Genomic DNA, 12,898 nt, shown 5'->3' on the forward strand with positions numbered 1-12,898 from the left:
CGGGGGGTGAGGTGCTGGGTGGGTGCACGGGGCGGGCGGGGGCCGGGCGGGGGGTGAGGTGCTGGGTGGGTGCACGGGGCGGGCTGGGGCCGGGCGGGGGGTGAGGTGCTGGGTGGGTGCACGGGGCGGGCTGGGGCCGGGCGGGGGGTGAGGTGCTGGGTGGGTGGACGGGGCGGGCTGGGGCCGGGCGGGGGTGAGGTGCTCGGCTGGGTGGGTGCACGGGGCGGGCTGGGGCCGGGCGGGGGTGAGGTGCTCGGCTGGGTGGGTGCACGGGGCGGGCGGGGGCCGGGCGGGGGTGAGGTGCTGGGTGGGTGCACGGGGCGGGCTGGGGCCGGGCGGGGGGTGAGGTGCTGGGTGGGTGGGTGCACGGGGCGGGCTGGGGCCGGGCGGGGGTGAGGTGCTGGGTGGGTGGGTGCACGGGGCGGGCTGGGGCCGGGCGGGGGGTGAGGTGCTGGGTGGGTGGGTGCACGGGGCGGGCGGGGGCCGGGCGGGGGTGAGGTGCTGGGTGGGTGCACGGGGCGGGCTGGGGCCGGGCGGGGGGGAGGTGCTCGGCTGGGCGGCCCGGTGCTCGGGCAGGCTGCGGCCGGTCCCGGCACGCGGGGGAAGGGAGGGGGACTCAGCTGTCGCCCGGAGTCGTCATTTACCGGGAGCACCCTGTTTGTGAAGGAACCCCACTTAGGTACTGGAATGTAAACGAGAGCGCAACTGTCTGGAGAATCAGGACCTGTGGAGTACAGCCCGCGGCGGGGGGCGGGGCGGGGGCGGGGCGTGGCACCGCGGGGGGCGGGGCGTGGCACAGCGGGGGCGGGGCGTGGCACCGCGGGGGGCGGGGCGGGGCACCACGGGGCGTGGGGCGTGGCACCGCGGGGGCTGAGGGCGGGGCACCGCGGGGGCGGGGCGGGGGCGGGGCACCTCGGGGGGCGGGGCGTGGCACCGCGGGGGGCGGGGCGCGGCACTGTTGGGAGCTGAGGGCGGGGCACCGCGGGGGGCGGGGCGCCGCGGGGGCCGGGGTGCGGCACTGTTGGGGGCTGGGGGCGTGGCACCGCGGGGGCGGGGCGGGGGCGTGGCACCGCGGGGGCGGGGCGGGGGCGGGGCACCTCGGGGGGCGGGGCGTGGCACCGCGGGGGGCGGGGCGCGGCACCGAGGGGGGCGGGGCGCGGCACTGTGGGGGCGGGGGTTGCGGCACCGCGGCGGTGTGGGGGTTCGCGCCTCCACTGTGGGGCTCCCCGGCCTCGGTGCCCAGCACCGCCCCCGACCACCAGACAAGCCCCCGCCTCCCGGCCTCCCTGCCGCGCGCCCCCTTCCCTCCGGGCTGGCTGGCACCGGAGGGGCCCCGTTCCCACAGGCCGGCCCTCGCCTGGCGGCCCTCGCCCGCGGCTGCCCCCTGCCCCCCGGGAGCCGGGCCACCCTCTCGGCCGGCCTGCATCTATGAACCGCGTCGCTCCATCGCCCGGAGCCGTGGCCTCCCCCCCCCGCCGGCGCCCCGCGCGCGCCCCGCACGCCCCCCGCAGCGGTCCCGCTCACTTCACGAAGCGCGTGTCCGTGCGCCGCGGGAGCCACGGGGACGCGCGGCTCGTCGAGTGGAGAGGCCACGGGCTGGGGCGCGGCTCACAAGGCGCCATGCCGGCCACCCGCCGCGGACCCGAGTTCAAACCTCAGGCTCGCCACGAAGACGGGCGGGGGAGGAAAGGGAAAGCCTGGAGCGGGCGGAGGGCGGGCGGCCTTGGCTGTGGCTTGCCACCGCCCCCCCCCCCCCCGGAGTCCAGGCCGTTCCCCCCTCAACCCGAGTCCCCTTTGTCCTCCACCGCCCTCCCTCCTCGTGGGTCCCGTGAGGGCGCAGACATCCGAGCCGGGCCCCGGGGACAGGCGCGCACACGCGGGACACCTGTGCTGTGCGGGGACCCCTTCAGTTCCACCCGCGCCCCGGCTCCCGTCCACGGGCTCACCCCTCCCCGCGCCACCCCTGGCCACCGGAGCCCCGCCCGCCCTTCTCCATCCCGTCCTGTCCCGTCCTGTCCCCGCATGCGGAGCCTTCCGTGGCTTGGCCCCGTTCTCTTGCCGCTCGTATTTCATCCACTCTGGGCTTCCTATCGGGGTTCACGCTGCTCTCTGACGGGCCTGCGGGCATCTGCAAAGCCCTGAGAGCCGTCCTGCCCTGAGATAGGAGACATGCGAACCGACCAGCAAGGACCACCCCCCCCCCCCCCCCGACTTCCCATGTGAAGCTCTGCCAAGCGAGCCATACTCCCTATTTATTTATTTATTTTTTGGCTTATTTTTCAGAGGAGATCTTGTGTTTCTGCCCTGGGTCTCTCTGACATAGGCTGGGATTACAGGCCTGCACTACCATGCTTGCTCTGGGTCATTTATAATCTGTCCTATTCAGCACTATGTTCTTGATGCCTAGGAGAGCACCTAACACATAGGCTATGCTCCATAAATATCTGTGAGTGGAAATTTTGATAAAATACAAGTGGCAGGAAAAGAGCTTCTTGGTATATTGTTGGGTAAAGTGAAACTGTGCAAGAATGGAATTATTTGTACGACACACACCGTACATAAGAGAAAAGACTGTACTGTGAGTCGTGCGTCAGCTGTCCCTATTTTCTCAAGAAGAGGGGGCCTTTGCAGGGGAGAGTGGATAGCTTAAGGCCCGGCGAGAGCTGTGAACTTGGGCCTGTACCATACCCACGGATGGCTCCTCCCGTGTCCTCCATGCTTTTCTTTAGCCGTTGGTCTCTCCTGCCTGGACTCCTAGGGCCTCGGCTGTCTTCGCTCTGGAATTCTGCCGACAGTCCACCCACAACCCCAGCACACTCTCACGGCCCCTCCCCAGTCCCCGGGGCCCTTCACCCCAAAGAGGGGACCTTCACACTCTTGCCAGGAGATGGAGACCCTGGCAAGTCAGGGTTGCAAGGCCGAGCCGGGGCCTGGGGCTTCTCTTCTCCCCAAGTCGGGAACACAGCCTCTCCTGTCCCGCCGCGGGGGCTCCCCAGGCCCCCAGCCTCCCCCCGTGCGCCTTTTGTGCCACCAGGACTGGGACACGAGTTCAGTGAGCACCTGGGGTCATTGCCTGTTCGTCCACGCTCTGATCCCTGTGCACACGAAGCCCCCGAGCCGGAGCCGCGGCTTCGGGAGAACGCGTGAGCAGAGCGCGCTCCGCTTGTGGCTGACGGTATGGACTCCTCGTCTTCACCCGGATCCGCGCCAGGACCCGGCCTGCGGCGAGACCCGGAGCACGGGGTGGCCGGCCGATGAGGCTTGTGTCGGGGTAACTTGTGTTTTTGAGCACACGCTGTTTTTGCCAGGCATTGTTCTAGACATTTCCCCCCCCCCCTTTTTTTTTTCAGTTTCTAAAATCCACTACTAAGGGGTGACTTTGATCAATATCTATTGTATTCATAAACTGGCTTGTTAAATGGCAACTCGTTTGTACAGCTATTGAAAGATAATAAAAATATATCCAAAAATAAATCCATGATTATTAATAGCACAATTAACAATGGAGTGTTATTCATAGTCCAGAGAGCTACCGTTAGGGCAGTAAAGGAGATCCCGTTTGTCTTTGCTTCCTGGGAAGCAGCAATGCCCCCCCAGCGCCCACCAAGACAGCACCGCCGCATCCTCGCGGCCGGGCTTCTCACCTCGGTGGATTTCAGGAACCCCGAACTCCCCGTCTCCCCACCACGGCCGGCCGGCTGAACCCTCCTGCCTGGCTTGCTTTGCCCGTGCTGCAGAGCTCCCTGCGGATGAAAAGCAGTCCATTCTTTTGGGCACCAAAGCACTCGGCTTGTGCCCTTGCTGGACTCGGCCCGTGTTGGGGAAGGAACGGTGAGAGTGTGACACTCAGGGCAGCCTGGCACCGCTTCTGCCTTCCTGCCAGCGGGGTCAGGAGCAGCTGCTTCCCCAGGGCTCTGGGAGGGACGGTGCCCCTCACCCTGGGGCCTTGCAGGGCCTTGCTCAGCCGCCCTCGCCAGCTACCTTCCAGTAAAACACCTCACGAGCCGCCCGCTGGGACTGGGGCCCAGCAGCCCGGGCCTGGGAGCCGTCCATGACTGCGGGGTGAGGGTCAGGTGGGCGGGGGACCCCCAAGCAGTGGAGCCTGTGCGGAGCTGGGAGCCAGCGCCCCTGACTCTCAAGGCTCTGCCCCTGAGTGGCGGGGGGGGGGGGCTGCCTGGAAATGCCCCCCCCCCAGCGCAGTCAGCCGCCCCCTCACTCCCAGAGAGCATTGCTTTCCTCACGGTTGAGGGGGTTCGATCCACAATTGTGCAGTCAGCTTCAGGCCACTGGTGGATAAGGGCAGAGCATGATGCTAGAGGAGCACCTTATAGCACCCCCACTTTCCCCAGGGCTGGGGTGTGGAGGGGCTGGAGACTCCTGAGCCGTCCAGGACGCCCCTGTAACCAGGCCCCACTAGGCCCCACTTGTTACGATTTCCACACTGGCCGGGTCCCCAGGCTCGGGATCAAGCCTGTCCCTCGGGGGTCTTTGGGGATCTTCTAGATCCAAACCACAGCAGATGCTGCTCCACCTTGTTTCCGGTCAGACCTAGAAATGGCCTCAAATTATTGATGAAAAATGTGGCATGAGATCAGACAGAAATCCTCTGGCGTACCCCCAAACCTCTGCAGATGGACAGACGTATTGTGACACATCATCGCCCAGACCCTCTTCTCACCGAGATGCCCCCCGTCTGCGAGGGCCTCGTGGGCCCGCGGTCCGCTTCCGAGGCGGCAGGCCGTCTCCCGCGGAGTCCAGAGGCTTGGCAGGCTCTCGGGGTCTCTTGGAGGTGGAGGCGGAGGAAGGAGCGCATGGCTTTCTCCAGGCTTCAGTCAGGCCAGCGCTGACGTCACGTTAGAAACGAGGTAACATTTCACGTGCCACAACGAGCATTTGGCTTTAAAATGTTTTTTTTTTTTTTTTGGCCAGTCCTGGGCCTTGGACTCAGGGCCTGAGCACTGTCCCTGGCTTCTTCCCGCTCAAGGCTAGCACTCTGCCACTTGAGCCACAGCGCCGCTTCTGGCCGTTTTCTGTCTATGTGGTGCTGGGGAATCGAACCTAGGGCCTCGTGTATCCGAGGCAGGCACTCTTGCCACTAGGCTATATCCCCAGCCCCTTTAAAATGTTTTAGAACTGTCTTTTTTGTCAATCACGGGGCTTAAACCCAGGGCCTGTAGAACTATTTTTTCCAGATGACCATCATTGCTAAAATAGGGATAAAATACCACTGCTCCCAGTTCCTTTTGCAGTGCTGTCTGTCCGTGGCAGTGCAGTGTCTGTCCACTGCAGTGCAGTGCAGTATCTGTGGCAGTGCAGTCTCTGTCTGTGGCAGCGCTGTCTGTGGTGGTGCAGTGATCATCTGCTGCAGTGCAGTGTCTGACCGTGGCACTGCTGTGTCTACTACAGGGCACTGCCCCTCCATGACAGGGCAGTGTCTGTCCAGGGCGGACATGTCTCCAGGCTCTGTGGAAAGTCAGCCTGCCTGCCTGCCTGCCTTCCTTCCTTTCTCCCACCTTCCTTCCTTCCTTCCTTCCTTCCTTCCTTCCTTCCTTCCTTCCTTCCTTCCTTCCTTCTTCCTTCCTTCCTTTCTCCTTCCTCTCCAAAGTGATGTACAGAGGGGTTACATTTTCATACATAAAGCAGTGAGTACACTTCTTATCCAACTTGTTACCACCTCCCTCATTTCCCCCCTCCCCCTTCCCCCTTCCTCCCCCCCCCCCTTCCAGCTCCACACCGTGGAGACTCCTGAGCCTGTGGCTCTAAGGGCAAGTTCTTTCTGGATGTCCACAAGTGGCATTCAGTCGCTTTGTGCTGTAAGCCCCGTGAAGCGTGGAGGAGTCTGCCTCCACAGGGTCTGTGGGCTCTGAGCAGGTTTCTCAGTGTCGTCGTCTGTTAAGAGAGGAAAGCTCGTACCCGGGGCGGAGGGGCCGCTCCCTCCTCGAGGGCCTGCGCAGGGCAAGGGCCCGTCAGCCCTGCCCACCGTGGCAGGGACGCGCACCACCCAGCAGCGGAGTCCTCAGTTTCTCAGAGCTTGATGCAAAGTCGGGCCTCTGTAAAAGCGGACTCGGTTTCAGCTGGAGCTTTATCTTTCCTTTCACGCTGGGCCATGGTGGGAGATCAACTGTCAATAAAAATATCTTTGTTTTAATCCAAAAAAAAGCAAATCAAATCCAAAAGAGAAAATTTAATTTTGCCTTAGAATGAAATGCTTTCTGGAATTCATGGGATGTAGAAATTGTTGTGTTTGTTTGTTTTATTAATTTTATGTATTTTATTTATGTAATACTCAGGAATCGAACCCAGGGCCTCATGCATGCTAGGCAAGTGCTCTACCATTAGGCCACATTCCCAGCCGAAATCATGTGTTTGAAAGTGAGAAATTGTCAAATATAGGTATACCCCAATAGGAGGATTTAAAATTATTTTTAATAAGAATATACATGGAACAGGTAGATTTTAATACTGCTATGGAGTTGCTGACTCCTAACAAAAATACAAAAATACTCAGGAGGTGGGTGTTTCAGATGGGGTTAGAAGGCGTACATACATTTCTGCTTTTCAAATGTCAGAAACACAGTGCTTGAATACCTTATCACTTACAGTCATTCTTTTCTTGTTTTTGTTTTCATTTAAACAATTCTCAAATATTTGTGCTTTACTTGGTGCTGGTTTAGATACTGGTGCTGAGAGATGAAGCTAGGTGAATTATTTAAAACTTACAAGAGCTACGTGGGTGCAGGTGGAGGGGGAGGAGGAGGGATGGGGGAGGGGGGCTGGAGTGGAAGGGCTGGGGTGCCCTGTGCAAGGCCTGGTCCTTACTGCGGTGGAGGAGGGGGAAGGGGCGGGATGGGGGAGGGGGGCTGGAGTGGAAGGGCTGGGGTGCCCTGTGCAAGGCCTGGTCCTTACTGCGGTGGGGGAGGGGGAGGGGGAAGGGGGCTGGAGAGGCAGTGGGGGGAGCACTATAGGAGCATTAGGGTTGCAGCAGGCATTTCTGGGAGGAAATTACTATGTGTTTACATTGGATGTATAAAATCAACTCAAACGTGATTAAACAACTAACATCATCAATGAAATCTCATAAATTCTAGCTGGTCTGCCACGAAAATAAACCAAAAAGCAGTGGGTTGGCTGTACTGAAAGCAGTGCTTTCATTTTCTTCCAGGTGAAAGGCAGCGCTTGGCTGAGGCTTTCTGTGGATGAAGGTTTTTTGGCTCCCTCGCCATGCCCACTTTCCAAGTCTTTGTGATGTTCTGATAGTGTCTCTGTGCCTTTGATGATATTTGTGCTTTCCAATCCATTTGGGGAAAAGCTAGCTGAAAGCCTTAGTCCAGGTCCTGCGCACATTTGGAAGGCAATCTAAACAGATGACAATGGAATATGTTGTGTAAGGGATCAGCTAGATCCTCCTAGAAATTTGGCATCTGCTTGCTAAGCCAATGGCTTTAGTACAGTGTTAAAAAATCCCACTTAGTCTTTGTTTTTATCTCAAGCCAAAGAGAAAATAGCCCTACCTCTATGTTGATGGAATAGTTCTGGTGATAGCGTTTTTATTCTAATCTCTAGTCTTGAAGAAACAGATCTATGTGTTTTTTAAACCCCACACTCTTGACTATTTGAACAGTGGTAATTGATATATAATGTGGAAAATTTTGTATACAAATACAACACACCAATGGCTGGGAATGTGGCTCAGTGGTAGAGTGCTTTCTCAGCATGCATGAAGCCCTGGGTTCAAATTCTCAATACCACATAAACAGAAAAAGCTGGAAGTAAGACTGTGGCTCAAATAGTAGAGTGCTAGCCTTGAGCAAAAGAAGCAGCTCAGGGACAGCGCCCAGGCCCTGAGTTCAAGGCAAAAACAAAAACAATCCGTGCCCCGCCCCCCGCCAAAAAAACCCCCACAAACCCCCAAAACAAATACAGCACATCAAAGGAAATATGACCCTGTACTTCCTGTGTTTGAGAGAGGAACTTCAAGGTGTGGCCTCAAGGGAGAATCAGTACTGTTTCATCATTCATTTATTTAGCCATAAAATTGTCTCTTTGCATTATAGCATTTGCTCTTCTTCTGTTTCTTGTTCACTAGTTTTACCTCCCGAGGTTTCTCATGGCTGTTTGTTTTCTTTTGTGTATTCATGTCTTTTATGGTTTTATTTTACTCTGTGTATTGAAATCTCATGCATATATGCTAACATTCACTCCTATAAAGTATAATTCTGTGGCTTTTAATGCATAGATTTGTGTAGCCATCACTTGTTTAGATTATCTTCCTAAACCCACACAGAAACTCCACAGGTATTAACACTCATTTCCTGATATCCTCTTGCCAGTCTCTGGCTGCTTCTGTGAATTTGCATATTAGACATTTCATATAAATGTAATCATGCAATATATGGCCTGTCAAGACTGCCTTCTTTTACTCAGCATAGTGTTTTCATGATTCACCGAGTTTATATCAGAAATTATTTTATATTACTGAATACTATTCCAGCATATAGACACATTTATCTGTTCATTGGTTGACGAACATGTATTATTTACACTTATTAGCTAATATGACTAATAAAATGCAATAAAACAAAAATAGTGTTTTCCTGAAGATGTGTGTGTGTGTGTATGTGTGTGTGTGTGTGTGTGTGTGTGTGTCCTGGGGCTTGGCTTAGGGTCTGGACTCTGTCCCTGCGCTTTCTTTGCTCAAGGCTAGAGGTGGACCACTTGAGTCACAGCGCCACTTCCTCAACGGCGATGCTCAGATCTCAGCTTCCTGAACAGCTAGCATTGCAGGGCGAGCCATCAGTGCCTGGCCTTAAGTAGGCTTTGCTATTAAAAAACGCGGATTACTCCTTCCTTGTTCAAGGCCAGCCTGGACTACAAAAGGGGAGGAGGGAAACCTACCAGTGTGGGAAGATTTGCCTTGTAACCACTAGAGGGTGGTATGTTACATTCGTTAATTTTTTTCCACAACAGTTTTAATATAAATCGACCTGATTATGATAGCTATAACATTATATTAAAAAAAGACAGTTAAGCTGCACGCTAGCGGCTCTCACCTGCAATCCTAGCTGCTCAGAAGACTGAGATCTGAGGTTTGTGGTTCAAAACCAGCTTGAGCAGGGAAGTTCATGAGACTCATTTCCAGAAAACTGGAAGTGGCACTGTGGCTCCAAACGGTAGTGTGCTAGCCTTGAGCAAGAGAGTTCAAGGACAGTGCCAGGCTCCCGGGCTTATTGGTGAACACAAAGACAACGGATAACAAGTTGTAGGTGCTTTGGCTTCTTTTGTCTTTACAGCCTTGAATTCTGCTCTTCCACAACTTGGTCCTGAGCTGCTGCAGCAACCTGAGCTGCGGACAGCTGCCTGGTGGGTGCCGTTCTCTTCCAGAAAGTTCCTTGTTTCTCTTTGCCTCGTGAGCCCCCACTTATACCTCAAGACCTCAATATCCTGCTGTGCCAGGTCAGAGGGAAGTCCACTCCACTCCCGCCCTTCGGGGCCGCGTCCACCCTACTCCAAGTGGTTGCATAAATCTCTCTTCACCAGGAAACGCAAGTGCGGGGGTGCGGGGTGTTTCTCTAGCTGCGGTAGTGTCAGGCGCACCCACAGTGCTTGGAGTGCATATTCAGTAGGCCAGAGAGTAGCAAATGTAAGCACCACAGAGAGGTCGTTTGGCGAGAGCCTGTCCTGCAGAGTCTGCCCATTGCCCCTCTGTGCTCTCCCTTGGAATGGACCAGGAAAAGCAGCCATCCAGACTTCAAAGCCCACCGAGGCAGGCTGCTTGGGTGACGGTAAAGGGAAGTTAGTCTTTCCTAAGTATGAAAGGGAAGGGAACGTGGGAGGATAATTCAGTGTGTGTCGGGCTTCCTCAGAGCTCTGGCCACCTCTGTGGGAGGAACAACGAAAGGAGAGATCATTTATCATGCTGGCTCACAGTTTCAAAGGTCTCAGCCCATGATGGTGGGGAAGGTGGGTGGTGAGAGCAATTGCCCTCATGGTGGTCAGGAAGGAGGGAAGGAGGAAAGGCAGGGGGGACCGAGGGAGGGAGGAAGGGGGGAGGGGGGAGGGGGGAGGAGGGGCTCATTTCTCGTAACTAGGGTGCTCTGAGTTTCCTTCTCATCTCCTAAAACACCTCTGCCAGCTGAGGACCAAGCATCCGGTACTTCACCTCACTTTGAAACCCTGACATTTAGGTTTGCTAACAGCTGGAAGATGATCACTTTAGAAGTACAACCGCTAAGCCTAAGTTAAATTCACCCTTCCATCCCTTCCTTCCGACAGCAGTATTTGCTCAGCCCAGCAGGTGAGGGGATGTCACTGGGAGTTGTAAGACCTGGATACCTGCAGGATTAAGGAGACAGGATCCAGTGCCTTCCACTCATCCTCTACAAAAGCTTAAAGGATTTAGAGTCCAGTCTCCACATGTCTTAAGTACACAACAAGCAAATGAAACAACTAGCCATCTGAACAGTACATGTATTTGTTTATACAAATTTATGTTATATGTCCACTTAGTCATGTTTGTAAAAGGTTAAAGAATATTTTAGCAAGGTCTAAATCTTGTAAATACTTGCAACAGTCTAAAAACTCTGCTTTGTAGAGAGACCAGGTTGTACATTCTTAGGATTAAGCTGGCTCTGAAGTCAGACTTTTGTTTGATTTCTGGTTAGATCTTTTCTGGCTTCCTGACCTTGGGCCCATTACTCAACGGCATTACGCATTTTAAATATAGACACAATAATAAATAGCCTCTTGGGGTTGCGAGAGGAATTAGACCAGATCCTGCATAGCTGTGTGTATTGTAAGCTTTTGTGGCCTGAGCATTTGGGCCGATCACATTGAATGCCCCATGTACAACAGGGCTTAATTCATTTTAAACAAACCATTAAGTGTACAATTTAGTTTTATGTAATAGGGACATTTTTTTTTTCTGATCCCAAAACTGGGACATAGGACAATATATTATTTAAGCCATTGTGGAAATTGTCTTGTCAGTTGATTTGAAGGTAACTTGATGACGGGGACATGGCATGCCCCAACACTGGTTGCAGTTAACAAGACGAGCACTCGATTCCCATTTCATCCCCGCCATGGAAAAAGGAAAAAAAAATTCTTCCTCCTTCTCCATCTATTTCATCACTTACCGACTTAATCATTTATTTACGTCTGCTACATTATTCTTTTCTTTAGGCTACAATCTAATATTACCATTATTTTACTGACCAAATGTTTCTGCCTCATTCAGTTCGGCTCCTGTGTTTCTTTGGGATGTCTCCACTTTTACTTATTTTTTATTTAGATTTTTTTAAATTTAGGTGTCCTTATGCTAAGCCTATATTGTATTTCCCCTGCTCTAGCAATCACTTCACTAAAATCCTTGGTTCCTTTTATCATGTTGTATTGAAATCTGAGTGTCGGCACTGCATAGGAGACAAACACAAGTATGTGTCGCGGCCCAAGTGTGCGCACACGTACTTCTTCCTGTGTCCACTCATACGGATTTCAAATGTTTGAAGTCATGCGAATGCCTCTCTCGCACGTAACCCCATCTTCAGTCCAGTCCCACAGGGTATATTCTGGCTCGCTCTCTGTCAGTTGTGGGGCTTGAACTCGGCATGGGTGCTGTCTCAGAGCCTCTTTGTGCTGAATGTCAACACTCTACCACTTGAGCCACAGCGCCACTTCCGGCTGTTGAGTGGTTAATTGGACAGGAGTCTCATGAGGCCTTTTCTGCCCGGGCTGGCTTTGAACTGGGATCCTCAGATTTCAGCCTCTCGAGTAGCTAGGGTTACAGGCGTGAGCCCCCAGTACCAGGCTTATTCTGGCATTCTTTCACATCTTTGGTCAAAATTACTCCTAGATCTGTAAATAGCATGTTTCCATGACTTCAAATACGAGCCCACGAGCACATCGCTGACTTTGTGTGTCCATCTCGTATGGTGCAGCTTCGTTGAATTCATGTATTCGTCCTACGGGCTCCTTTTGCAGTCTGTGTAACAAACATCTCACCGCCTGGAAGCAGGGCCACAGGCTCCTCCACTTTAGGATCTCCTAGGCCAGGACCCCCAGTGAAAAAGCACTGACTGCTTTCTTCTTAAACCTTTTGGGGTTCATCCGCTTTTACTTCCCTTGTTTCTGGTGATGCATGTTTGACATGGGTGTTGATTACGCTTCCCTCTCAGTATTGCTTTTGCTGTATCTCAAAGGCTTTGGCATAGTGTCTCCATTTTCATCTATTTTTTTTTTGTTTCTTCCTTGGTCCATTAGTTATCCAATAAGCTGTTTATTTTCCATGTTTTCTGTGTAGTTTCCAAAGATTTTCTTGTGGAAAACTTTTGTGTTTATTGAATTGTGGCTAGAAAACAATATAATTCCAACTATTTAAACATTTGTCTTGTGGCCTAGCGTAGGGTCTGTCCTGGAGAACGGCCCCTCTGCTGCTGAGGAGAATGTGGTTTCAGCTACTGGAGTTTTCTGTACGTGTGTGTTTCATCAGTTTGCACAGGGCACAAGTCTGTGGTTATGTTTATTGTTGACAATGGGTGTTAAAAGTTACCTACTATATAGGATATTGGTGTCTCTCTCTCCTTTTGGGTTTCTTTGCCTCAATACTTTTTAAATATTTAGTGTGTGTGTGCATTGTTGAATTGACCCAACCCAACTCCAGATAAGAAATTTCACATAAGAAAATTTGTGGGCTGGGAATGTAGCTTAGTGGTAGAATGCCCACCTAGCACGCATGGAGCCCTGGGTTCGATTCCTCAGCACCACATATATAGAAAATGGCCAGAAGTGGTGCTGTGGCTCAAGTGGCAGAGTGCTAGCCTTGAGCAAAAAGAAGCCAGGGACAGTGCTCAGGCCCTGAGTCCAAGCCCCAGGACTGACAAAAAAGAAAAGAAAGTTTGTT

The sequence above is a fragment of the Perognathus longimembris genome, chromosome 3 (assembly GCF_023159225.1).
Source record: "Perognathus longimembris pacificus isolate PPM17 chromosome 3, ASM2315922v1, whole genome shotgun sequence".
NCBI lineage: Eukaryota > Metazoa > Chordata > Mammalia > Rodentia > Heteromyidae > Perognathus > Perognathus longimembris.